This window comes from Rhinatrema bivittatum, chromosome 1, assembly GCF_901001135.1.
Source record: "Rhinatrema bivittatum chromosome 1, aRhiBiv1.1, whole genome shotgun sequence".
NCBI classification, from domain to species: Eukaryota; Metazoa; Chordata; class Amphibia; order Gymnophiona; family Rhinatrematidae; genus Rhinatrema; species Rhinatrema bivittatum.
Genome location: NC_042615.1, coordinates 571,874,054 through 571,900,718, shown reverse-complemented (window position 1 = coordinate 571,900,718; position 26,665 = coordinate 571,874,054). Strand labels below are relative to the sequence as shown.

Genomic DNA, 26,665 nt, shown 5'->3' with positions numbered 1-26,665 from the left:
CACCTACCGACGGTGATGACCGTCACCTCGCTGGTGGATCCACCTCACCTCGGCCTAGGGTCCACACTCCAGCTGGCAACAGCCAACAAAAAGTTACACTATTTTGAAAATTAACTGTTCACCAAAACTGAGCATTTACCCTGAAACTGTTATAGTTTTAAAATTAGTTCCACCATGATTCAGATTTAAACTCATTTTATATTTTTCTGTGGTTATTTCTGTTGCTCAAATTATCCCATGGGAAAATTGAATTGGGTGGTGCTACACCAGATTGTAATACAATAAATCGTGAAACAATAACCTGCTTCATATATTGAAGCAGGTTATTGTTTCACAGGTAGGCCCCGCAGCGGCCCACCTCCCTCTGACCCGCGATTGAACTTACCCCGGTCTCACTGCTCAGGCCTCTCTGCGCTCTGCAGGCCCGATCCTTCGCACCCCCACCAGACCCCGAAGGAGTATGCAGTGACCCCGGCTCCTCCTCGCATCACCTGGAAGAAAGCTCCCACTTAAAACTGCCTCTATCACTTCTCTCGCTCCATCACCGCGACAGACCTTGACCCTGCCCACCGACACTCTCTAGGCGGCGACGTGGGACCGAAGCTGTACCTAAACAGGAGCGTGCCTAAGGCGTGGCGCGACGCAGGCCTAAGGAACGCGACAAAGGGGCCTGCCCCTTAGTGCGCCCTTTCTGCAGCCACCGAGTGCGTCAGTCTCTCTCGCAACTCACAACACTCCGCTTCCCCTGTAACAACCTCCCGCATCTTAACTCGGATCTCCGCCAACAAAACCACCATGATGCAAACATTTCCTATCCCTATTATTTCCCACCCTTACCTTAACAGAGGGAAACTATCACTCCCACTTATCGCCCAAAGAGATCTCTTATTCCTATCATGACCTCTCCCCTCACTCAGTTCCTGGGTCTCTCTTTAATCACGCTAACACTTATTAACTCACAATCCCTTACAAAAAAACCCCACATTCTCAACGACTACCTGTTAGATTCGGAACCAGATATCTATGCCATCACTGAAACTTGGTTGCAACACACAGATATAGCTCTGAAACCAATTGCTGCTACATCTCTATGATATATTCTCATTACCCAGACTTAAAAAAAAAAAAAAAAAGAGGGGGCGGATTATTGTTAGCAGCTAAAAAAAGAACTCAGATTATCTCCTCAAACCTTGAAATCGACTTCTAAACTAGAAATTGGTCTCTTCAAATCTAACCAATTACAAATCTGCCTAATCTATGCCCCCCCTCCCAGGGCTTCTAGAGTCTGACCCTTCTCCCCTCATTGAAATCATAGCTAAACACATTAACACGGACTCCCCCGCTATTATATTAGGAGATTTCAACATCCATGTGGATTCTCCTTCACCGACCCCTAACTGCGAAGCTCTCATATCCTCCTTCATGGCCATGGGTTTCCAGCAAATTATCAATAAACCCACTCACAAAAGCAGGCCACACCTTGGACCTCATTTTCATAAATAAATCCATCCTGCCTGCTGCCCCTCCCTCTTGTACCCCATCCCTTGGTCAGACCATTCGATGATCTCCACTGAACTGTCTATAAGGAAAAATTAGACTCTCCTCGTCCCCAAAACAACTATCCACTTCAGGAAACCATGCTCCATGGACGACATCGGCTCCCGCCTCTCCATGGACCTACTAAACCTGGACCTCTCCAATGCTGATGCTGCTACGACCTCATGGCTCAACATCACTAACTCCGTAGCAAACAAAATATGTCCCATGACAGCTAAGGAAATTAACCCAGCCCGACAGAACAAAAAACCTTGGTTCTCTACAGAACTTAAGAAGCTTAAACAAGACCTACGACACAAGGAACAACGATGGCGCAAGGATCCCACACCCGCCTCACAGACTACTTACAACGCCTCCATGAACTACTACAGGATCACAATACTACGCACCAAGAGAGACTACTACGCCAATAAAATCCATAACTTTCTCTATGACGCAAAGGCCCTATTTTCATATGTCTCAGTACTCACTAAACCCGTCCCACCAACCATCCCAGACGAAGAAGCCCAAAATAAATCCATCGAATTGGCTATTTTCTTCGAGAGGAAAATCAACAACTTACTCACCCCACTGACCACATTAAACAACCAGCCGCCTCCCCTCTACAACCCACCCCCATCTATCCATAAACCCTGATTTGAATCCTTCGAACTCACATCTTCCCTTGAAATCGAATCCTTACTCAAGTACATGAAGCCTTCTTCTCATCCCTACGACCACCTACCTACTAAACTCTTACTTACCATACCAAACACCATAGCCAAGCCTCTAGCAGATATTGTTCAGATTACTTACCTGGTAATCTTGTTTTCCTTAGTGTAGACAGATGGACTCAGGACAAATGGGATAGTATCCGCGTGCTAGCAGTTGGAGACGGATCTGACGTCAGCACAGGGGCGTGTATATATCCCCACAGGAAGCGCAGCTGTTCAGTAATCTTCCTTGCAAAAGCTGTTAGGGATGTGTGTACTGACGCTCAATGAAAAGTAAAGAAAAAAGTGAAAACAGGCCTCCCCTGACCGATTGACAGTGGCCGGAGACCGCCAGCCTTCCCAACCGGAAGGCGTGGATATAGGCAGAGTGTACGCTCTTAGGAACACAAAAGTCAAAGGCGTACCCGGAATCAGTGAAACCCATGGACACAGGCAGCTGGGCGGGATGCTGAGTCCATCTGTCTACACTAAGGAAAACAAGATTACCAGGTAAGTAATCTGAACATTTCCTGGCGTGTAGCCAGATGGACTCAGGACAAATGGGATGTACCAAAGCTTTACACCCCGCCTGGGCGGGAGGCTGCCTGAGGACCATGCAGTACCGCCCTCGCAAAGGCCGAGTCCTCCCTGGCCTGGACATCCAGACGGTAGAACCGAGAAAAGGTATGGAGGGAGGACCATGTCGCCGCTTTACAGATGTCCGCCGGTGACAGCATCCGGGATTCAGCCCAAGACGCCGCTTGGGCTCTGGTAGAATGAGCCTTAACCTGTAGAGGCGGAGCCTTCCCAGCCGCCACGTAGGCGGCTCTGACCACGTCTTTAATCCAGCGGGCAATGGTGGGCCGAGAGGCCGCTTCACCTTGCTTCTTCCCGCTGTGTAGGACGAACAGATGGTCTGTCTTCCGCAGGTCTTGAGTCATTGTCAGATACCTGGGCAGCAATCTGCCGAGGTCGAGATGGCATAATAAACGGCCTTCTTCAGATTTCTTCAAACCTACCGTGGTAGGCAAGGATATGGTTTGGTTAAGATGAAACTGTGAAACCACTTTAGGGAGAAAGGAGGGAACCGTCCGAAGATGGATAGACTCCGAAGTGATACGTAGAAAGGGGTCACGGCAGGACAGCGCCTGTAGTTCAGAGACGCGGCGTGCGGAGCATACGGCCAGCAGGAATACCAACTTCAGGGTTAGAGACCGTAGAGACAAGCCCCGAAGGGGTCGGAAGGTGGATCCCGCAAGGAAATCCAGAACCAGATTAAGGTTCCAGAAGGGTATAGGCCACTTTAGTGGCGGACGAATATGCTTGACGCCTTGCAGGAAACGAGAAACATCAGGGTGCTTGGCGATAGTCTTGCCACCTCTCCTGGGTCCATAGCACGATAGTGCCGCTACCTGAACCTTGATGGAGCTGAGGGAGAGACCCTTCTGAAGCCCATCCTGCAAGAAATCCAACACAATAGGAATAGTGGCGGCATGTGGACTGGTGCCATGAGAGTCGCACCATGCTTCAAAGATTCTCCAGATCCGTACGTAGGTGAGGGAAGTGGAAAACTTGCGAGCCCGGAGGAGTGTAGTAATCACAGGCCCCGAGTAACCCTTTTTCTTCAGTCGAGCCCTCTCAATGGCCAGACCGTAAGAGAGAACTGAGCCGGATCCACGTGCAGAATGGGACCTTGACGTAGAAGGTCCCGGAGAGGAGGCAGGGGGAGAGGCTCCCCTGCCAGCAGGCGTCTGAGGTCCGCGTACCAGGGTCTTCTCGGCCAGTCCGGGGCCACCAGAAGAACTAGGCCCTGGTGTGACCGAATCCTGTGGTTGAGGGCACCCAGTAGAGGCCACGGGGGAAAGGCATATAGAAGAGTCCCCGGAGGCCACGGCTGGACCAGAGCATCGATGCCGAGCGAGCACGGGTCGCGCCTGCGGCTGAAGTATCTGGGTACCTGAGCATTGGACTTGTCTGCCAGTAAATCCATGGCCGGGATCCCCCAGTGATCGACAATCATCTGGAAAGCTGTGGGGGACAGCTGCCACTCGCCTGGATTCAGGCGTCCCCTGCTGAGGAAGTCTGCTGTGGTATTGTCCTTCCCGGCAATGTGGACGGCGGAGATGTCCCGCAGATTCGCCTCTGCCCAAACCATGAGTGGGGCGATTTCCAGAGATACCTGTCGGCTTCTGGTTCCGCCCTGACGGTTGATGTAGGCCACCGTGGTGGCGTTGTCGGACATCACCCTGACAGCTCTGTGCCGCAGCCGCGGAGCGAAACGAAGGCAGGCCAGTCTGACTGCCCGGGCTTCCAGGCGATTGATGTTCCATGTGGACTCCTCCCTGTTCCAACGCCCTTGCGCAGTGAGTTCTTCGCAATGTGCTCCCCAGCCGCTGAGGCTGGCATCCGTGGTGAGCAAGATCCACGTGGGCGAGGACATCCGCGACCCCCTGCTCAGGTGGTCGGACCGCAACCACCACCGCAGCTGGGTCCGAACATGGACCGGCAGAGGGAGGCGCGTGGAATAGGCTCGGTGATGGGGGCTCCAGCGAGAGAGCAGGGAATGCTGTAGTGGTCTCATATGGGCTCGTGCCCAAGGCACCACGTCCAGAGTGGAGGCCATGAGACCCAGAACTTGCAGATAATCCCAAGCTAACGGCCCGACTGGTTCCCAACAGATACTGGATACGCTGCCGAAGTTTCAACTGTCTCTTGGACGTAAGACTGACCGTGTCCGCCCGAGTGTCGAACCTTACCCCCAGATATTCTATGGACTGGGAAGGCTGTAGGCAGCTCTTGCTGAGGTTGATGACCCAGCCCAAGCTTTCCAGAAGGGCGATCACCCTGTCGGTTGTCCGCAGGCTCTCCGCTCGGGACTTCGCCCTGATCAACCAGTCGTCTAGGTAGGGATGGACCAAGATCCCGTCCCGCCTGAGTGCCGCCGCCACAACCACGATCACCTTGGTGAATGTCCTCGGGGAGGTGGCCAACCCGAAGGGGAGAGCTCGAAACTGGAAGTGGCGGTCCAGAACCTTGAAGCGGAGGAAGCGCTGATGATCCGGATGTATCGGAATATGAAGATAGGCTTCGGACAGGTCCAATGCCGTGAGGAACTCTCCGGGCTGGACTGCGGCTTTGACGGAGCGCAGAGTTTCCATGCGAAACCTCGGCACCCGTAAGTACCGATTGAGGGATTTGAGGTCCAGCACAGGCCGAAAAGTGCCCCCTTTCTTGGGTACTATGAAATAAATGGAATAGTGTCCAGAATTCACTTCCCAGGCAGGCACTGGGAGGATGGCGTTCAAGGTCAGGAGCCTCGTCAGGGTGGCCGCCAATGCTGCCTTCTTGAGCGGGGAACATGAAGACTCCACAAACTTGTCCGGAGGAAGATGATGAAAGTCCAGATAATACCCCTCTCGGATAACTGCGAGGACCCACTGGTCCGACGTGATCTCGACCCATCTGGGGTAGAAGAGGGTCAACCTGCCCCCTATGGCTTCGTCCCCCAGATGAATCGGCAAATTCTCATTGTGGGATGCGACCGGGACCCCCGCCCGGCCCGTTCCCCCGTCTGCACAGCCTGGACCGAAAGGACTGATTCCTGGCCGGAGGACGCGGCGTCTGGTAGCGCCCTCTATATGGAACAAATCGCTGTGAACCCCTGCCCCTGGAGGGCCGGGGACCGGAGCGCTGTCCCCTCCTGGACCGGTCTTCTGGTAGGCGAGGCACAGGAGAGGCACCCCAGGAAGCGACAAGCTTATCAAGGTCACTGCCAAACAGAAACGAGCCCTGAAAGGCAATTTGGTGAGGCGAGACTTGGAAGGGGCATCAGCGGACCATGGCTGGATCCATAGGTGTCTCCTGGCGGCCACGGAAGACGAGATCCCCTTAGCCGTGGTTCGAACCAAATCCGATGCGGCATCGGTGAGGAAGGAAAGAGCGGGCTCCATGTCAGCCGCCGGAGCGTTGTTCCGGACCTGAGACAAGCAGGCACGAGTGACCACCGTGCAACAGGCCGCAATCCTCAAAGAAAGAGCTGCCACCTCAAAATTTTGCTTCAGAATGGCGTCCATCCGCCTGTCCTGGGGCTCCCTGAGGGCCAAACCCCCTTCCACAGGAATGGTAGTGCGCTTGACCACAGCGCTAATTAAGGCGTCCACCTGAGGGCATGCCAGGAGGTCCTGGAGAGCCGGTGCCAATGGGTACATGCCTTTCAGGGCCCGGCCCCCTTGAAAGGAGGCCGCCGGTGCTGCCCATTCCAAATCAATGAGTTGCTGAGCTGCCTGCAAGAAAGGAAAATGGCGGGCTGTAGGATGAAGACCTTCCAGCAGGGGGTTCTGCGCAGAAGGAATCGAAGCACTGGGTCCAGTGATCTCCAACTCCGCCAGACACTGAGACACGAGGTCCGAGAGGTCTCCTTAGGGAAAAAGCGCCGCATAGTCCGGTATGGCGCAATCCCCGGGGGGAGGTCCCCTTCGTCCGGGAGTTCGGACTCGTCCGGTGATGAACCTCCAGGTCCGAGTGATCGGGACTGTCCAATAGCGGGAGGGTCCCGCTCCCGAGAAGGCTGCGAGGGTCCCGGAACCGGAATCCCTAGAGGCTGCCATCATGGCGGCAGCCGCAGTATGCGCCGGAGACGCCGCCCCCCGCAGGAACCGCAGCAAAACGCCGGAAGAACAGAGCGCAGCAAGGACCGTAGGGGCAGGACGCGAAGCCGTCTGCATCTGGACAAAGGCATGAATTCCCTGAAAAAGATCCAACCCAGGAAATGGAAGCCGCCTCAAAACGCGGGGGGGTACCAGATCCCCCGGGATTCCCGAGCGGTCGAGACACGCCTCCCAATCCGGGGTAGCCGCAGGTGAACTATCAAAAAACTGTGGCTGAGATTGGTCCTGGCCGGAGGGTCCCCCGGCCGCCGCACATTGGGTACACAGGGAGTCGGGGTCAGTACCGCGCGTGGCACGAAGGGTGGCACGCGAGCAGAGGCCCAGAGCTGAAAGCGTCTAGGGCAAGTGGCGGCGCAGCTGCGGCCCGCGGCTGCGAGCTGATCCATGAGCAGAATATAGCAAGCGTGCGCTTCCTATGCGGCAGCAAATAGGCGCAGGCTCTAGAACAGGCGCACAATAGCAATAGGATGCGGCAGCAATAGGCGCTGAATAGAGCAAGCGCACAATAGCAAAGGCAAGCGGCAAGCAATAGGCGCTGAGCAAAACAAGCGCACAATAGCAATAGGAAGCGGGCAGCAATAGCGCTGAGCAAAAAACAAGCGCACAATAGCAATAGGAAGCGGCAGCAATAGGCGCTGAGCAAAACAAGCGCACAATAGCAATAGGAAGCGCCGGCAGCAATAGGCGCTGAGTAGGAACAGGCGCCCAATAGCAAGAGTATGCGACAGCAATAGGCGCTGAAAAAACAGCCGCACAATACGAAGCAGGGTAGCAATATACACCTAAGGGCAGTCAATAGGCATACAGCAGCAATATGCGGCACATACGCACAGTGGTAGCCAAGAAGCAAGAACAAGGAGGAGAGGAGAAAAAAAAAAAAATAAAAGCCGCGCCCATTACAGGCGCGGAATACCTGAGTAAGGCCACAAATGGCGTCCTCCACAGCTTGCCACGCCGCCGGTCCCTCTAGATAGCGGAGACCTGGGTGATGAAGAGACGTACGCCGTACCAAATCTGCAGCGCTGCCGGGCAGGATCACAGGCGGTCTCCGGCTGCGAGGGGAAAGGGCCGATACCTTTCACCGCCGCGGTTGAGGCACTGCACCCGCTACCTCGTCCACACCGGGAGCGAGGGCCTCGGCTGAACCGAGGACTTACACCTCCGGGGGACCACGGGAGTCACCCCGGGAAGCTCAACTGGGGGGCACGGCCAGAACGGCCCCTGAGGAGCGCGGGGCTCAAAAAGGTGTTGAAGAAAGGTAAAGTAGAATCTAGAAGAGAAGAAAACAAAAATGAAAGTAGTCTTGGAAAGCACGCTGAACCAGCGTGCAGGCACTCCAAACTGCTTTGGAGACGGAAATTACTGAACAGCTGCGCTTCCTGTGGGGATATATACAAGCCCCTGTGCTGACGTCAGATCCGTCTCCAACTGCTAGCACGCGGATACTATCCCATTTGTCCTGAGTCCATCTGGCTACACGCCAGGAAATATAAATTGCTCCCTCTCCCAAGGAATTGTTCCCGACTCCTTGAAACTTGCTCACTCAAACCTCTACTAAAGAAACCCAACCTGGATCCAGCTAACTCCACAAACTTTCATCCCATTGCCAATTTACCATTTATCGCCAAGCTATGGAAAAAATTAGTCAACAACCAACTTTCCAATACCTAGACTTCCACAAACATTCTCTGCCCTTCCCAGTTTCGGATTCCGGAAACGCCTAAACATGGAATCCCTCCTGATCTCACTAACAGACAACATCTTAATGGGCCTAGACAAAGGCCAATCCTATCTATTGGCTCTACTCGACACTTCAGCAGCTTTTGACACCGTGAACCATTTAATCCTCATCAACCAACTTACAGACATCGGCATCTCTGGTACCGCCCTCAACTGGTTTAAATCCTTCCTCAACAATAGGAACTACAAGGTCAGAATAAGCAACAAGGAATCCCACCCCATATCCTCCACTCATGGAGTACTGCAGGGATTGTCTCTCTCCCCTACACTGTTTAATATTTATCTGCTACCCCTATGCCAGCTCCTCTCAAGTCTTAACCTGACACACTTCATTTACACTGACGACATGCAGATCTTGATCCCCATCACAGATCCTATCTCTAAAACCCTTAACTACTGGAACAGCTGCCTTCACTCCATCAACCTTCTCCTCTCCAGCCTCAACCTCAACACTTCCAACATGGAGCTCCTCGTCATCTCTCCCAATGACAGCAACCCACTCGTCAGCAACCTCTTCATACCTTCAGTGAACCATGTGAGACCTCGGTGCTATTTTAGACACCCGAATGAACTTCAAAAAATTCATAAATAATACTACAAAAGAATGCTTCTATAAGCTACACGTACTAAAACAGCTCAGACCCCTCCTCCACTTTCATGACTATTGCTCAGTCCTACAAGCCATACTGTTTTCAAAAATTGATTACTGTAACGAGTTACTCCTCGGCCTTCCTGCCTCAACAAAACCATTACAGATGCTCCAGAATGCCGCAGCTAGGATCCTAACCAACTCAAGGCGAAGAGACCATATCACTCCTATCCTCAAAAATTTACACTGGCTTCCGATCAACTTTAGAATCCTGTATAAGTCCCTGACCATTATATACAAAACCATCTACGTTCAATCCACACTCCAACTCAAAATTCCACTCAACATTCACTCCTCTACGAGACCGATCAGGACGGCATATAAAGGAGCTCTTCATGCTCCCCCTACTAAATCCACACTTCACCCCTCCATTCGGAAACGTGCATTCTCCACCGCTGGACCCTCTCAATGGAATTCATTACCACCTGAACTTCGTCTGGAACAATGCCCATTCACCTTCAGAAAGAAACTGAAAACCTGGCTTTTCAAACAAGCCTTCCCTTGATTGGCCACACTTCAAATAAGGATCGTACAAAAATCTTCATTTATAATTTCCAGTCAGAACTACACTGATCCATAAATAACTCATTATTTTTGCTGCTCTCTTGCTCTAAACCTGTAATAATGCAATCCTCCCCGCTAGATCCTCAGCCCTCTGTTCCCCCTTCACCCACCTCTTCGGTCTCCTAACCCATTCCCTCCTTATCCCTCCTCCCCCAAGACTCAACAAATTCCGTTTTTCTTTTCATCACTCTGTATAGATTTAATCACCCCTTGAAGAACTGTTTGAGTGCCATCCAGGTCTCATGCCAAGTTACTATTTAAATTGCTTGTTTACTATTGCTTGTTGTCTACCATTTTTAAAATTTTAAAAATTTTAATTGCTTGTCGCTTACTCTATCTTAGCACTATGTTAAGCTAATTCTACCTATCTTAGTTTGTCCTGAATTCATCTCCCTGTTTTTTGTAACTTTCACCTATATCGCTGGTTATACTTTGTTTCGCTGTAAACCGGTACGATAAGACATGTGTCTTGAGTATCGGTATATCAAAAGAATTAAATAAATAAATATATTGTACCTCTGTCTTTTTATCCTTACATTCTAGACTGTCATGAAAAACACTGCTGAGAAAACACAAACAGAAAAAGATGCCAGAGAAGGACTAAGAACAATCTAGTTAGCCCAATGTATTTTCTGGTGCAATTACCACAGACCTCAATTGATCTCTGGCTTTCAACTTCCTTGCAAGAATCTTCTGTGCTTATCCCATGCTTTCTTGAAATCAGTTACTGGTTGTGTGTCCATTTTACCACAGATGCCAGTCCATGCATCATGAGTGTCAGAAAGGGGTGGGTCACAAGGAACACAGTCCCTACCAGCAGATGGAGGTAGAGAACAAGATTTTGGGCTCTGATATATGAGTGCGCCACCTGCAGTCCCTCAGTATTAATTGATACCCAAGCCAAGATAAGTAAAATAAAGAGCGAACGAGGCTCCCAACATGGATACCCCTGACCAACTAGATAACAATGCAGAAAACATTAAACTGGGAACTCAAAGCCAAAAAAATTGACAAATCTGCTTGCAAATAACTACAGCAGTAGACCAATCAGTCTTTCGGCAGAGATTCTCAGGGTGGGCCTCTGGACTGATCTGTGGTATAGCAAAATTGCTTACCTTGTAATAGGTGTTATCCCAGGACAGCAGGATGTAGTCCTCACATATGGGTGACATCAGTAATGGAGCCCTATGTACGGAAAACTTCTTTAAAAGTTTCTATGAAACTTTTGACTGGCACCAGAGTGCCTACTGAGCATGCCCAGCATGCCATGATATTCCCTGCCACAGGGGTCTCTCTTCAGTCTTGTTTTGTAGCAATTAGCGTTAGCCAAAAATAAGATAATAAAACGTATCGGACCTAACTCCACGGGGTGGCGGGTGGGTTTCGTGAGGACTACATCCTGCTGTCCTGGGATAACACCTATTACAAGGTAAGCAATTTTGCTTTATCCCAGGACAAGCAGGATGCTAGTCCTTTACATATGGGTGATTAGCAAGCTAGAGGCTGAGTCATTTAAGGTGAAGCAACAAGTGAAGTATCGTTGTTTGAAATGAATCAGCCGAAATCACAGCAGGTTGGATGTAGAAGGAGTTGGGGTTATACTGGAAATAAGTTCTTTAAGACAGATTGTCCATATGCTGAATCTTGTCTTCCTTCTTTGTCTAAACAGTAGTGAGCTGCAAAAGTATGAAGAGAACTCCTTGTTGCGGCTTTACAAATGTCCAGAATAGGTACAGAGCGAAGGTGCGCCACTGAGGTTGACATCGCTCTGACAGAATGTGCTTTTACTCGCCCTTGAAGAGTAAGGCCTGCTTTTTCGTAACAAAATTGTATGCAATCTGCTATCCAATTTGACAAAGTATGTTTACCCACTGGTTTACCAGGTTTGTTTGGATCATAGGATACAAATAGTTGACTGGATTTCCTTTGGACTGTAGTGCGGTTTAAATAGAAAGACAGTGCGCGCTTACAGTCCAAGGTATGTAAGGCTCTTTCACCCTGGTGAGAGTGAGGCCTTGGAAAGAATGTTGGTAAAACTATAGATTGATTGAGGTGGAATTCCGTGACTACTTTTGGAAGGAATTTTGGATGAGTACGGAGGACCACCCTGTCATGTAGGAACTTCGTAAAAGGTTCGTATGTGACTAAAGCTTGTAGTTCACTGACCCTTCTAGCTGATGTAATGGCTATGAGGAATACAGTTTTCCAAGTAAGATATTTAAGGTCACAGGTATCTATGGGTTCAAATGGAGAATGCATAAGTCTGGTTAATACTACGTTCAGGTCCCATTGTATGCTTGGGGAATGAACTGGAGGTTTAATGTGATTTAGGCCTCTCATGAATTTACTGACGAGAGAGGCTGTGTAGAGATAGGTGTGTCTCCCAGCTTGTTATGATAAGCTGAGATTGCACTCAAATGTACTCTTACAGATGAAGTCTTAAGACCAGAGTCTGAGAGATGGTATAGGTAATCTAGTAGTGAGGTAGTGGGGCAAGTGAAAGGATCTAGTGCTTTCTGAGTGCACCACAAAGTAAACCGCTTCCATTTATAGGAATAGTTCTTTCTAGTGGAAGGTTTACGTGACGCTATCAGCACTTGAGATATAGTGGTTGGAAGGTTGAGTGGTTGTAAGATCAAGCTTTCAACATCCATGCTGTCAGGGACAGGGATTGAAGGTTGGGATGGCGCAGCTGACCCTGTTCCTGAGTTATGAGATTGGGAGCTACTCCCAGGCGAATTGGATCCCTGACTGAGAGATCTTGAAGTGTGGGGAACCATACTTGTTGAGGCCAATATGGGGCTATGAGTATCATGGTCCCCTTGTCCTGTTGTAGTTTCACTAGCGTTTTGGTTATGAGCGGTATCGGTGGATACGCATATAACAGGCCTGAATTCCAATGGCGAGCAAAGGCGTCCTTTGGCAGGCTGTTCTGCTGCCAGAGGAGTGAGCAGTAATTGTTCACTTTGTAGTTCAGATGGGACGCAAAGAGATCTATAGTTGGTTGACCCCAGCGTTGAAATATCTTGGTTGCTAGCGCTGGGTCTAGAGACCACTCGTGTGGTTGGAAGTGTCGGCTGAGGCGATCCGCTACTGTGTTGTGGATGCCCGCTAGATAGGTGGCCCGTAGAAGAATTGAGTGTGCTAGGGCCCAGTCCCAAATTTGAGCTGCTTCTTGACAAAGGAGGTAGGAACCTGTTCCTCCTTGTTTGTTGATGTACCACATGGCTACTGTGTTGTCCGTTTGGATCAGAACAGTCTTGTGTGAAAGACAGTCCTTGAACGCATGTAGTGCGCATAGCATATAGCTCGAAGCTCCAGGAAGTTTATTTGAAAGGAGGCTTCTTGCTTTGTCCACGTGCCCTGTGTCTTTAGATGACCAATGTGCGCTCCCCAACCCAAGGTGGATGCATCTGTAGTTAAGTCACTTGTGGAACTGGTTGCTGGAAAGGTAGGCCTTTGAGCAAGTTGATCGTTGATGTCCACCAGGAGAAGGGAAGATTTGAGGTCTTGTGTTATCTGAATGGGAGTGGACAATGGTTGAATGGCTTGAATCCACTGAGATTTGAGTGTCCATTGCATTAGTCGCATGGTCAGTCTGGCCATGGGAGTGACGTGAACTGTTAAGGCCATGTGTCCGAGTAGGGTGAGGCACTGATGAGCTGTAACTCGAGACTGATTGCGAATAGAGTGCGCTAGGAGAACGAGCGTTTGAGCACGGTCTCTTGGAAGAAAAGCTTTTGCTGTGATGGTGTTGAGATCTGCACCTATGAACTGCAACTGGTGAGATGGTGTGAGATGGGATTTCTCGTAATTGATGAGAAATCCCAAGGAGTGAAGCAAGTTTATTGAGCTGGAGAGAAGTGAGAGCTCCGCTTTGTGTTTGACTCCTGATGAGCCAGTCGTCTAAGTAAGGAAATACATGCACTCTTTGTTTGTGAAGATGTGCTACCGCTACTGCAAGACACTTTGTGAACACTCGAGGTGCTGAGGCTAGGCCGAATGGTAGCACTCGGTATTGGAAGTGTTGACCTTGCAGCAGAAATCGCAGGTACTGTCGATGAGGAGGAAAAATGGGAATGTGAGCGTAAGCGTCTTGAAGATCCAGAGAGCAGAGCCAATCTCCTTTTTGAAGAAGAGTTAGCATGGTGCCTAACGATACCATCCTGAATTTTTCTCTCTCTAGAAATTTGTTGAGATTTCTGAGGTCCAGGATAGGACGTAGGCCCCCAGTTTTCTTTGGAATGAGGAAATATCAGGAGTAGAATCCTCTGCCCCACTGAGGCCTGGGAACTGGTTATATGGCCCTGGCTCTCAGAAGGGTGGACAATTCTGCTTGCAGGATTGTGGAGTGATGAGTCACTGTCCAAGATGAAAGAGGAGGATTTTCGTTTGGTACAGTGAGGAAATCCAAGCGGTACCCTTGAGCTGTAACAGAGTACCCATTGATCTGTTGTGATGGAGGTCCAAGTTTGATGGTAATAAGCTATTCGACCTCCGACTGGTATGTGTGGTAGAGGATTTCGAGAAGGGCTTCTGCTCTCTAGGTGGTTTTCAAAAGCCTGATGTGGATGCAGTTGGCGCAGGCTGCTGGGGCCTAGTAGGCCTCTGTCTAACTTGAGAACGCTGAGAAGGGCGTGGTTGTCTCGCTCTGGTAGCAGGAGGGTAGTATCGTCGAGGGCGATAATATGGTTTTCTCACTTCTCTTCTAGGAGGCCTCCTAGAAGGTTGATGTGTCTCCTGAGGAAGTTGAGACAATTGTTTTAGGGTTTCTGGTGTGGTCTTTTATGGTCGCCACTGCCTCCTTGAGCCTTGTCTCCAAAAAGGTTTTCACCTAGACAAGGTAGGTCTGCTAACCTTTCCTGCACTTCTGGCTTTAAGTTCAGAGGATTTTAACCAGGCCCCCATCTCCGAGCCGTGATACCCAAGGCTGATAAACGGGAGGCCGTTTCGAAGCAATCATAAGTGGCTCTCACCTCGTGCTTGCCTGCTTCTAGGCCCTTATGCACGAGACGGAAGAAGAACCCTCTTGAAACTGGTCTGGAAGTTGTTGAGAAGTGCTTCAACCTGTTTCCACAGGTCACGCTGATACTGGTTCATGAATAATTGATAGGAGTTTATCCGTGAGACCAGCATTGCTCCTTGGAAGATCTTTCTTCCTAAACTGTCTAGGAAACGACTGTCTTTGCCTGGAGGTGTGGAAGCATGTTTCAGTCTCTTAGTCTTTTTCTGGGCTGATTCAACCACTACAGATTGGTGTGGCAGCTGAGATTTTTGAAACCCTGGAATGGGTTGGACGAGATATGTGGCATCAGCTCGTTTAACTGCTGCCACAGAGCCAGGGTGCTCCCACATCCGGTACATTAGCTCTTGCAGGACTTTTGCACTGGAATAGCTAGTATCTCTTTAGGAGGATCCACGAACTGAAGGACCTCCAAGGTCTTTCTGCCTAGTGTCTATTCAGAAAGGAGCGAGAAGAATGGAATAGTGTCAGACATCTCTTGATGAAGTTAGTAGAAGTAAAGATCTTCTGGGGGTGATTTCCTTCTGTCTTCTGGTGGTGAAGGTTCAGATAAGATATCTTCTTCAGATGAGATATCGTCCCCTGAGTCAGTACCAGTATCCAGTGGATGACCTGATGGTCTAAGAGGCTTAAAAGGAACCTCAGATAGTGGTGTATGTGGTCTCATAGGTGGGATAACCCCTGATGGACCAGGTACTGGTTCTGGAAGTGTATCTGAATCCAAACCCTGAGGTGAAGTAGAAAAAACTTGAATTAGTGAATCCAATTTATCCATTAATGATTGAAAAATGGAGGATTCTTGAACTGGCATCGATGGTGGTATCTGTGCCGGTGGCCGAATGGGAATCGACGGCATCGGCGGTCATACGCAGGAACCGGCGGCATCATCGGTTGTGGTGATGGTACGGCCGGAATCGGCATCGAGGGTACCGGTACTGGAACGGGCGATGTCATCGGAATCGGTGTCGATGGCATCGCTGGCGTAGAAGGCTGAGGTCGTGGCATCGCCTCGATGAATGCATCTCTGACCGCTTGACGTATATATACATCAAGTTCCGCCCGCATGGATGGTGAAAACAGAGCACCCATGGGGGGAGGCGGTAATGGCGATGCCGGTACCTCCTCAGGGCCCTGAGGAGGCATGGTTCCCTGCGCCGGAATCAGCGGGGATCGCCCTGTCGATGACTCCGAAGCCTGATCCTGGAGCCGAGGTTTCTTAGCAGTTGCACCGCTTTCTGTCGATGGCTCACCGGGTATCGAGGTAGCAGATGCCATATGCGGCCTACGGTGGCGATGGCAATGCTTTTCCTTTTCGCGGGCTTTTTCACTGCCCGATGTCGATGCCCTGGACGATGGTGAGGGGGAGGAAAAAGGAGCATCTCCCGACTCACCTGGTAGACGCTTTTTCAACACGACTTTTCGAATCGACCCAGCCGGAGACGATTGTGTTGAGGTAGATGGAGCTGATAAAAGCTGTATTTTAAACAATTGCTCCATTTTTTCTAGTCGGAGACGACGGCCCTTTGATGTCATGGTTGCATATAAGGGACAAGCCTTAACATCATGGGATTCACCAAGACAGAGGACACAATCCTGGTGAGGGTCCGTAATGGACATGTTCCTGGTGCACTTGGGGCACTTTTTGAAACCTGAAGCCATTTTGGGGCCGGACAGCCGTCGACGGCCAATGACCAGGGACAACAAAGTTGTCGAAAAATGGAACGGAACCGCGAAAATCCAAAAACTTACCGCGACGGTGTTTACTAAGGGGAGACCCTTTGTGGCTGAAGTTTTCTAAACTTTTTTTCAAAGTTAAAGTTGTGGAGAATTTCCACAGGACTCCTAGAGACTGCGAGGTTAACTGCTTCGCGGAAAAAAGAAGACTGAAGGGAGACCCCTGTGGCAGGGAATATCATGGCATGCTCAGTAGGCACTCTGGTGCCAGTCAAAAGTTTCATAGAAACTTTTAAAGAAGTTTTCCGTACATAGGGCTCCATTACTGATGTCACCCATATGTGAGGACTAGCATCCTGCTTGTCCTGGGATAATACAGGTACGAAAATTAGCAGATAAGAACCAATTTTCCTTTTCTGAACATACCCAGATCAGACCTGACAAGCGAGATGTACCAAAGCCCTCTTATACTGGGCAAGAACCTGAAAGACCAGCTCGAAGAACACTCTCCCCAAAAAGGGGCCGTCTCTGGGGCCAGCATATCCAAATGATAATGCTTGGTAAAAGTGTGCAATGAGGACCACACCGCAGCTCTACAGATCTCCTGTGGAGACACCAGCTGACACTCAGCCCAAGATGTTGCCTGAGCTCGAGTCGAATGTGCTCTAAGCCCCACTGGAACCGCTCTTCCTTTGGATACATAAGCTGGAGAGTTCGTCTCTTTCAACCAACAAGACAAAGACGCCTTTTCGCCCTTCTTCGCTCCTCCAAACAGGAGGAACAAATGATCCGAACAACAAAGCATTAGTGACTTTCAAGTAACGCAATACCACTCGTCTCACATCCAAAAGATGAAGCTCCCGACCCATCGAGGGATCCCTATCCCAATTCAGAAACCCAGGCAACTCCACGGATTGGTTCACATGAAAAACCGACACCACCTTAGGAAGAAACAAAGGCACGATTCGCAAGGCACCTTATCCGACGATATCCGGAGGAACGGATCACGACACGAAAGCGCCTGCAATTCCGAAATCCTTCTAGCCGAACAGATAGCTTCCAAAAAGACCATCTTCAAAGATACCCGATTCAGAGGCTCAAACGGCTCCTCACAAAGGACCCGTAACACGAGATTAAGATTCCATTCCGGACAAATGCGCCGCAGAGGTGGATGGAGATATTTGACTCCTCGTAGAAAACGCACTACATCCGGATAGTATGCCAAGGCCTTCCCTGGACTCTCCTCTGAGACAACCCAAAGCGGAACCCTGGACCCGAAGGGAACTATGGGCTAATCCTTTGGATAAACCCACCTGCAAAAAAGACAAAATATGGGACACAGACACCTGAAGAGGGTCCAATCCCTGTTGTCCACACCAGGTCTCAAACACCTTCCATACCCTGGAATAGGCTAAAGAGGTAGCAGGGCATCTCGCTTGGAGCAGCGTGGTAATTACTGGTTCCGAATACCCCCTCACGCGCAATCGCCTCTTCTCAAAAGCCAGGCCGCAAGACAAAAGCGATCCTCCCAATCGGAAAATATAGGACCCTGATGCAGGAGATCTGGTAAATGGGTCAGGCATAGCGGTCCATTCACTGCCAGCTGCACCAGATCCGAACCACGGACAGCGAGGCCATTCCGGAGCCACCAGAATCACTGACCCAGCGTGGCCCTCTACACGCCTGAGTACCTTTGCTATCAGCGGCCACGGAGGAAAGACGTACAGAAGGACTCCGATCGGCCACGGACATACGAGGGCATCGAGCCCCACCACCCCGGACTCCCTCCGGTGGCTGAAGAACCTTTGCGTCTTGTTATCGAGACTCGTTGCCATGAGATCGAACTGCGGGATTCCCCACCGTTCGCAGAGAAGCTCCCAGGCCCTCAGAGAATTCCCACTCCCCAGGATCCAACTGCTACCGGCTGAGGTAATCTGCCTGGACGTTGTCCACTCCTGCGACATAGGAGGCGTCAATTCCTTCGAGATGAAGCTCTGCCCACTCAAACAGCAGCTGAGCCTCCTGTGCTACCATGGGATTCTTGGTTGCCCCCTGGCGGTTGATGTAAGCCACCGTGTTCGAAATGTCTGAGAAAACTCGCACCATCTGATCATGGACCAAGGGTAGAAACTGCTCCAGAGCTCAGCGCACCACTCATCTTCAGGCGATTGATAGACCATGTCTGTTCTGACGTCGACCAAAGACCCTGAGCAGATGTGCCCAGACAAACTGTCCCCCAGCCCCGAAGACTTGCATCCGTGGTGACCACCACCCACTATGGGACCTCGAGAGGCGATCCCCTTATCCAGATTGTTCCATGTCATCTACCAGGCCAGACTGGCCCTGGCCAACTCCAGAGCCAGGGGTAGGAAATATTGTTGCGACTGAGGATTCCAACAAGACAACAAGGCTCTCTGCAGAGGCCTCAAATGGGCAAATGCCCAAGGAACCAGTTCCAATGTGGATGCCATCAAGCCCAGGATCTGTAAGTAATCCCAGACCTTCAGCACCTGTAGACGAAGCAGACGCGCTATCTGCCCCAGAATTTTGTTCACCCTGTCATCTGTAAGAAACACTCTGCTCCGCTGGGTGTCGAAACGGGTTCCCAAGTATTTGAGGGAACGGGAGGGGACCAGATGGCTCTTCTGCACATTGATAACCCAGCCTAGAGATTCCAGGAGCGACCGAACTTTGCCCACGGACCGCACACATTCCTGTATCAGCCAATCGTTCAAGTACGGGTGCACCAGCAATCCCTCTTGTTGCAGCGCTGCTGCCACTACCACCATCACCTTTGTAAAGGTCCACGGGGCGGTGGCCAGCCCGAAAGGCAGCGCTTGAAACTGATAGTGCTGTCCCAGAACCATGAATCTGAGAAAATTCTGGTGCTCCTGACAGATGGGGATATGCAGATAAGCCTCGGTGAGATCCAGAGACACCAAAAACTCTCCTCCCCGTACCACCGCAATTATGGTGCGCAACGTCTCCATCCAAAAACGTGGTACCTTCAAACTCTGGTTGACTTTCTTCAGGTCAGGGATAGGTCAGAACATGCCTTCCTTCTTGGGTACCATGAAATAGATAGAATATCTGCTTTGTCCCTGTTCGGACACTGGCACCAGTACAATTGCCTCCAGATTTAACAACCGCTGAAGCGTTTCCTGGACCGCTGCCCGCTTGCTTCGGGAAAGACAACGCGACTCCAGAAAGACCGACCGCAATGGGCGAGAAAATTCTAAGGCGTAGCCATTTCTCACCACGCTCAACACCCACCGGTTGGAAGTGATCTTGGTCCACTCCCCGTAGAACCAGGCCAGCCTGCCCCCGATTACCAGAGGCGAGGAGTGGACCTGCCAGATCTCATTGTGAAGACTTATTGCAACCCACACCCTGGGTGGATCCGCCTTTAGATGACCTTCCAGCCTCTCAAAAGTACTTGCCTATGCGAGGACTGTCTTGGGGCCGAGGCCTCCCGAGGGCCTTGTCTGACGAAAACGTCAACTCCCGAAAGCAAGGCTGAGAAGAGAAAGGTTTCCGGCCAGACTTTCGATCCTCTGGCAGCCTATTGCCCTTTGTCTCTCCCAGCGACTTCATCAGACGATCGAGGTCCTCACCAAACAGCAGTTTCCCCTGAAAGGGCAGATTACAGAGCTGCAATTTTGATGACAGATCCACTGACCAGTTGCGTAGCCACAAGTGTCATCTGGACACCACCACCGACACCATAGCGTGGGCCGTGGTTCTGACCAGGTCATATAAGGCATCCGTGCCATAGGCAACCCCTGCCTCAAGGCGGGGGCCACCTGGACTGGAGAAAGAGTCCCGGAGGCAGACTGATCCTGCAGCTTCTGGATCCAACAAAAACAGGCCCGCTGCATCAGACTTGCACATACCACCGCCTGCAGGCCGAGCCCCAGGACCTCAAAAGCTCGCTTGAGATGCACTTCCAACTTCCGATCCTGAACATCCTTCAGAGCGGAAGCTCCAGCCACCGGAATAATGGTCGTCTTATTTATTAATTAATTAATTTTTAATTTTTATATACCCACATTCTTGTATAATATACAAATCATACCGGTTTACATTAAAACAGGAGATGCAGGAAAAAAGTTACCTTTGTCAAATACATTTAACATTAATAACAATGAAAATTGTTAACAAGGGATAACAACTATGAAAAAAGAGAAAGGTACACAAAAGTGGAAGAAATATAGACGTTAAAATGAAAAAAAACGAAAAAAGGTAGCACCAAGGGTTGCATGAAGGGGTGTACAAAGGGGAGTGCCCCTTTGTCGCGCCCCTTCGGCGCGAGACGCCAGGTGGAATGGCGCCGTTTACCGGCTCGATGCTGGGCTGGATGACATCACAAGGGGGCAGGTCTCATGCTCACTGTTTTTCTTCATAGCGATCTCCATTCACATTTTAAAGCTGATTTTTTTCATTTTTTTGAGCTTTTCTCTTCAGTGAAGCATCTCAAAAGTGCCCGGTGCTGGTGGGCAGCCCCCTCCGCCTCAGTGCCAGGTGGAATGGCGCCGTTTACTGGCTCGACGCTGGGCTGGATGACATCACAAGGGGGCGGGTCTCATGCTCACTGTTTTTCTTCATTTTTTTAGTGACTGCCAAACTGCCACATCCACCTTCGGAACCTTGGGAATGTCCAGATGGTGCTGCAGAAGCAGATAAAAGCTTGGTCATCGCTCTGCCAATTCGCAGACCCGAGTCGGGGGAATCCCACTCTCGGTTGATCAATTTCTGGTTTTTCTTCGCAATTGGGAAAGCACTGGGGGGGGGGTCTCCATAGGCCATCCAGAACCGGATTAACTCTTTCAGTATCTGAATCCTCCAGGGTGAGCTTAATCCCCAGCTCCTCCAACACCCGAGGTATAAGCAGGTGAAGCTCCTCTCTCTTGAAAAACCGGATCACCCGCAGATAAAGCAAAATTGCTTACCTTGTAATAGGTGTTATCCCAGGACAGCAGGATGTAGTCCTCACATATGGGTGACATCGGTAATGGAGCCCTATGTACGGAAAAACTTCTTTAAAAGTTTCCATGAAACTTTTGAATGGTACCGGAGTGCCTACTGAGCATGCCCAGCATACTATGATATTCCCTGCCACAGGGGTCTCCCTTCAGTCTTGTTTTGTAGCAATAAGCGTTAGCCAAAAATAAAATAATAAAACGTAAGGGACCCAACTCCGCGGGGTGGCGGGTGGGTTTCGTGAGGACTACATCCTGCTGTCCTGGGATAACACCTATTACAAGGTAAGCAATTTTGCTTTATCCCAGGACAAGCAGGATGCTAGTCCTCACATATGGGTGATTAGCAAGCTAGAGGCTGAGTCATTTTGTGCTGAAGCAACAGTGAGGTATTGTTGTTGAAATGAATCAGCCGAAATCACAGCAGGTTGGATGTAGAAGGAGTTGGGATTATACTGGAAACAAGTTCTTTAAGACAGATTGTCCATATGCTGAATCTTGTCTTCCCTGTTTGTCTAAACAGTAGTGAGCTGCAAAAGTGTGAAGAGAACTCCATGTTGCTGCTTTGCAAATGTCGAGAATAGGTACAGAGCGAAGGTGTGCTACTGAAGTTGACATTGCTCTGACTGAGAGTGCTTTTACTCGCCCTTGAAGAGTAAGGCCTGCTTTGTCATAACAAAATTGTATGCAATCTGCTAGCCAGTTAGACAGAGTATGCTTACCCACTGCTTTGCCTGGTTTGTTTGGATCATAGGATACAAACAGCTGACTGATTTCCTTTGGGCTGTTGTGCGGTTTAAATAGAAGGATAACGCACGCTTACAGTCCAAAGTGTGTAAGGCTCTTTCTCCCTGGTGAGAGTGAGGCCTAGGAAAGAATGTTGGTAAAACTATTGATTGGTTCAAGTGAAATTCCATGACAACTTTAGGAAGGAATTTTGGATGTGTCCGGAGGACTACCCTGTCATGGAGGAACTTTGTAAAAGGTTCATATGTGACTAGCGCTTGTAATTCACTGACCCTTCTAGCTGATGTAATGGCTATGAGAAATACCGTTTTCCAAGTTAGGTATTTAAGGTCACAAGTATTTATGGGTTCAAAAGGAGAACGCATAAGTCTAGTTAAGACTACGTTCAGGTCCCATTGTATGCTTGGGGAATGCACTGGAGGTTTAATGTGAGTTAGGCCTCTCATGAATTTACTGACGAGAGGCTGTGTGGAGATAGGAGCATCTTCCAGCTTATTATGGTAAGCTGAGATTGCACTTAAGTGTACCCTTACAGATGATGTCTTGAGACCAGAGTCTGAGAGATGGTAAAGGTAATCTAGTAGTGAGGTAGTGGGGCAAGTGAAAGGATCTAAATCTTTCTGAGTGCACCACAGAGTAAACCGTTTCCATTTGTAGGAATAATTCTTTCTAGTGGAAGGTTTACGTGCAGTTATAAGCACTTGAGATATAGCGGATGGAAGGTTGAGAGGCTGTAAGATCAAGCTCTCAACATCCATGCTGTCAGGGACAGGGATTGAAGGTTGGGATGGCGCAACTGACCCTGTTCCTGAGTTATGAGATTGGGAGCTACTCCCAGGCGAATGGGATCCCTGACCGAGAGATCTAGCAGTGTGGGGAACCATACTTGTCGAGGCCAATATGGGGCTATGAGTATCATTGTACCCTTGTCCTGTTGTAGCTTCACTAGAGTCTTGGTTATGAGTGGTATCGGAGGATACGCATATAACAAGCCTGAATTCCAATGGCGAGCAAAGGCGTCCCTTGGTAGGCTGTTGGACTGCCAGAGGAGAGAGCAGTAATTGTTCACTTTGTAGTTCAAGTGGGATGCAAAGAGATCTATAGTCGGATGACCCCATCGTTGGAAGATCTTGGATGCTATTGCTGGATCCAAGGACCATTCGTGCGGTTGGAACTGACGACTGAGGCGATCTGCTACTGTGTTGTGGATGCCTGCTAGGTAGGTAGCCCGTAGAAGAATTGAGTGTGTCAGGGCCCAGTCCCAAATCTGTGCTGCTTCTTGACAAAGGAGATAAGAACCTGTCCCTCCTTGTTTGTTGATGTACCACATGGCTACTGTGTTGTCCGTTTGGATCAGAACAGTCTTGTGTGATAGGCAGTCCTTGAACGCATGCAGCGCATAGCGTATAGCTCGAAGTTCCAGGAAGTTTATTTGAAAAGAGGCTTCGAGCTTTGTCCACTTGCCCTGTGTCTTTAGATGACCAATGTGTTCTCCCCACCCTAAGGTGGATGCATCTGTAGTCAAAGTCACTTGTGGAACTGGTTGCTGGAAAGGTAGGCCTTTGAGCAGGTTGTTCATTGATGTCCACCAGAGGAGCGCAGATTTGAGCTCTGGTGTGATGTGAATAGGAGTGGCCATTGGTTGAGTGGCTTGTATCCACTGTGCTTTGAGTGTCCATTGTAGAAGTCGCATGGTCAATCTGGCCATGGGAGTTACATGAACTGTGGAAGCCATGTGCCCTAGAAGAATGAGGAGATAATGAAGAGATATTTTCGAAATGTTGATATGACCTTTAGAGGAACGCAGATTCGTGCATTCCCAGATTTTCCTCCTGTAACTCAGGAAAGAAGTCGAGAATTTCTTGTTATGAGAGCACAGGTTTTATTTATTTATTTATTATTTTATTTATAATTTTTTATATACCGCCGCTCATCAAAGATATCACGTCGGTGTACAATGAACAGGAACTTACGCCGGAGCGTTATACATTTAACAGATTTAACAGATTTAACAGATTTAACTTACGCCGGAGCGTTATACATTTAACAGATTGTACATTTAACAGATTATATATTTAACAAGTTATATATTAAACGAAAGTATGTATATAAATATTTAAATATAATAAAAGTAGAATCTATTAAAAAACACAGAACTATACTTTGGGGGTATATTAGTTGAGGTAAGTTAAACAGAACTAGGGAGCAAAGGGATTCTAGTAAATTGGGGCTGAGGTAAGGGAAAAGGGTTAGGAGGAGATGTAGCAACGGGATTCTAGTAAATTGGGGCTGAGGTAAGGGAAAAGGGTTAAGAGGAGATGTAGTTCTACATTAGATGTAGTAAGAGGGGGGAGAAAGCATTTCAAAAGTAGTTAATAGCAATTGTAAAGAGAGGTATTTACAGTGGGAACAGAGGTAGGAGAATTAGAGATGGTGTCTAGACAGGGGGAGAAGGGTAGAGAAGGCAGTGAGAAAATGGGAGAGGATCAACATATATATTTCACGTATAGGCATGTGTGAATAACCATGTCTTGAGTTTTTGCTTGAATGTTTTGGGAGATGGCTCAAGGCGCAGTTCAGTGGGCATAGTATTCCATAACAAAGGGCCAGCAAAAGAGAACGCTCGTGCTTTGGTGGAAACATGGTTATATAATTTAGGTGAAGGGGTTTGTAATGTGGCGAGGTATTGATTTCTGGTGGGTTTAATAGAAGATTGAAGTTGTATTGATTTATTAAACCATTTCATTTCAGGATTGTGGAGGGCTTTATGGATAAGTGTTAGAGTCTTGTAGTGTATGCGGGATTGAATGGGGAGCCAGTGTAATTCCTTCAAAACTGGCGTAATATGTTCCTTTGAGTTTGTGTTAGTAAGGATACGGGCTGCAGTGTTTTGCAGGATTTGTAAGGGGCGGATGGCATTTTTAGGTAGGCCTAGGAGGAGTGAATTACAATAATCTGTTTTGGAAAACAGCATGGCTTGTAGAACTGTCCGGAAATCAGATGCATGAAGCAAAGGTTTCAATTTTTTGAGTGTATGTAATTTGAAAAAGCACTCTTTAAGGATTGTACTGATAAATTTTTTGAGGGTTATTTGGTCATCAATAATGACTCCTAGGTCTCGGACTTGGTGGGAGAAATGTATGTGCGTTGATGTTATAGGTGAGGTGGGAGAAGCATGTAATGGGGTGGGAGGAGAAATGATCATGAGTTCAGTTTTAGTGGAATTGAGGGCAAGTTGTAAGGAGGTTAAGAGATTATTGATAGAAGCAAGAGTAGTGTCCCAGATTTCAAGGGCTTTAGATATGGATTCCGTTACTGGAATAAGAATTTGTACATCATCAGCGTACAAAAAGTGTGGAAGCTTAAGGTTGGCGAGGAGATGGCAAAGCGGTAGAAGATAGATATTAAAAAGGGTAGATGAGAGTGAAGATCCTTGCGGGACTCCTTGCTTTAAAGGGATTTCTTTAGATAAGTGATTGCCAATTTTGACTTTATAGTTACGGTTGGACAAGTAGGAAGTAAACCAGTTATGAGCAGTACCAGTTATTCCAATCTCATGTAGGCGTTGGAGAAGAACTTGGTGGTTAACGGTATCAAAAGCCGCTGAGATATCTAGAATTACTAGCAGCTGAGGTTGATTTCTATCTAGGCTTTTGAGAAGGTAATCATTCAAGGATAGGAGAAGAGTTTCAGTGCTATGTAATTTGCGAAATCCATATTGTGAGGAAGAGAGGATATGGTGTTCTTCTAAATAGTCACTAAGTTGACGGTTGATAGTTTTTTCTAGGATTTTAGCAATAAATGGGAGGTTAGAAATGGGGCGGTAATTAGCAAGGTCTAATGGGTCTAGCTTAGGTTTTTTTAAAGTGGGTTTAAGGATGGCAAATTTAAGAGAGTTGGGCACTTGCCCAAGTTCGATGGATGCATTGATAATGTTAGAGATAGGGCTGGATATTAGATCAGGGACAGTGAGGAGGAGTTTTGTGGGGATGGTATCAGATGGATGAGATGAGGGTCTGGCTTTTTTGAGTAGGGATTCAATTTCAGTTGTTGCTGTATTTTCAAAGGTTGTTAGCTGAGGTGCAGATTCTTTTGTGTGACAGAGATTATAGGATTGGGGCGTGTGGGAATTGTGTGGGAAGCGTGACATAATATTGTTAATTTTGTCCTGAAAATATGAAGCGAGCTGTTCACATTTTATTTTGGCTTCTTCTTCTGGAATGATGTTTGGAGTGAGGTTAGTAAGTGAGGTGACATATTCGAACAGCACTTTTGGATTGAATTGATATTGGTGTATTTTACCTGCGTAGTAGTTCTTTTTAGCATTATTGATCATTTCACTATCCATCTATCTAATTCCTCTCTGCCACCTC

At 48.8% G+C, this 26,665-nt stretch overlaps 1 protein-coding gene across 1 annotated transcript in view; it reads right to left on the bottom strand.

Moving 5' to 3' along the window:
- The window catches only part of HABP4 (hyaluronan binding protein 4), a 346,012-nt gene that overhangs the window by 205,892 nt on the left and 113,455 nt on the right, over positions 1-26,665 (bottom strand). The gene's annotated exons all lie outside the window — the stretch shown is intronic.